Consider the following 2065-nt stretch of genomic DNA (forward strand, 5'->3'; position numbering starts at 1 on the left):
CTTTCTTAGAAAATAAACAAAAATATAGTAGCATATTAGGAAAACTATATCAAATGACATAAAAACAAAAGCACCGCTTGAGGTCAAGGATCAATAATATCCCCCTAATAACCGCATAGCTTCGCAATAGAAATCTTCAAAAGTATCCGAAATTTAAGTCCTGACAGAAACTGGTAAGTCCCTCTCCGCTTCCCATTAGGTAAGTGGCTGCCCATCACCCAAAAAATACCCCCCCCCTATTTGCGCCCAGTCTCAGACAACGGAGCCAAAGAGTTGTGAAATATCTGAATAAATATAATCCAGATTGTAAGAAGGAAGAAACCAAACGAAACTTAATTGGTCTTAAGGGTGGTTTGACAATGACAAAGAAAGATATTCCAAAGAAAGAATTGGCAAAGAAAGAAAGATGGACAAAGAAAGAATTTATGGTTACTTGAAAAAAAAGTATTTTAAGGATTCAGGTCTTGTATATTAAATATAGTATCTGGATTAATAAAAGAAAAAAAAATCTGTACCGAGAAGGTGGAGCTTTACACTCATAGCAAATTACCAACAGGGAGAACAAATCTAAGAAAAATTTTAGACCTAAGAGAAAGGAAGAAGCTTTCTAATGATTATGTTACTTATACCTACTGTCTCCGCCCCTATACAAAAAATGAAAAAATAATGAGGAATTTGCGGAAGATACAAAATTAAATATGGTATACAACCTAAACGAATATTTCGGCTATATAACCAATGGGTCTTCAGTGAAATATAATGTAACTCATTAATAAAGTATTCTCTAAAGCTCATATATATATATATATATATATATATATATATATATATATATATATATATATCATCTCTACAAGCGAGCAATAATTGTAGTTTACAAAATACTTTTTATTACGTTTTGAATTGTCAAACAGGAACAGCTAACTATCATTTCTGCCCCTACATTTTTTCACCCTAACCCTTATACTTTGAAAATGTCTCTTTTGGGTTATTATCATGGGGTAATGCCTTTTTTTCGATATTGTTATTGAAAAACTCTATAAAACGACAAATTCGCCCGTCCTGGGTCTAAAAGGTCTTTGCGTGAATCGACGCCACTGTGCGCATCAATATTGGAGACAAAAACAAGCTAATAAAAAAAAAGCGAAATAGTGTCTCATATGGGCTATCACCTTGTACTGACAAAACGAAACGAAACAAGAAACAGAACTAAAAACACTCCGTAAGCCCTTCTACTAGGGCATTGGAACACTTAATAAATAACCTACAATAAATAAATAACTTCACAAAACAGCAGCAATATACCTAACAAAAATTGATGACATGCTGACAATGCTGATTTAAATTATTGAATAAAATTGGTTTTATATGTGTTTCTTCTTAGAAAATATTTTGTGCATAGAACCCTTTCCTTTCGCTGGACCTATTGCGAAGTGTAATTCTGAGGCTACGCCTAGTTTACATACACAAAGGAGTCAGGATTCAGTAATACCTTTTTGCAAAGGAGGCAGTCAATTCCTTTTAGTCTTAAACTTACAATTACACACTTTGGTGAGAACCATTGCGTTTTTTAGTTATGTGCTGATCAAAATGCAAATCAAAACATAAAAAAGAAGTGAATAAACTTCCTCCAGAACTTTACGCAACTTACAATTAGGTATAGTTCGACTATAGGATGAGGGATAAGGCTGTGTGCAGGAAAAGTAAAATTCTTTTTTCGAGTTTTATCAGGAGAGGGAGGGGGGCATAAAACTCGAGTTTAGCGTAAATTAGCGTTTTTTACGAGTATAGCGTAAATTGCTCTTTGCGCTAAAGTTTGACTCTTTCTCTCAATTCTGGTTTATAAAACAGTAAATAACTTTAGCGTAAAGAGCGGGACGTTGAGGAAGGAACAGCCCCTTTCATACACGGAGTAATTTCTGTTCGTTTTAAGTTTTAATGTCGCACCTTACTTTCAGTTAAAAAAACTTATTTTATTTATTTAAATTCCGAACACTTTTGAATTAATGCATGTTTGATTTTGGCTCTCCGCAAATGAATAATTGAAACGAAATTTATGTATTAT

The sequence above is a fragment of the Artemia franciscana genome, chromosome 10 (genome assembly GCF_032884065.1).
Source record: "Artemia franciscana chromosome 10, ASM3288406v1, whole genome shotgun sequence".
Classification (NCBI taxonomy): domain Eukaryota; kingdom Metazoa; phylum Arthropoda; class Branchiopoda; order Anostraca; family Artemiidae; genus Artemia; species Artemia franciscana.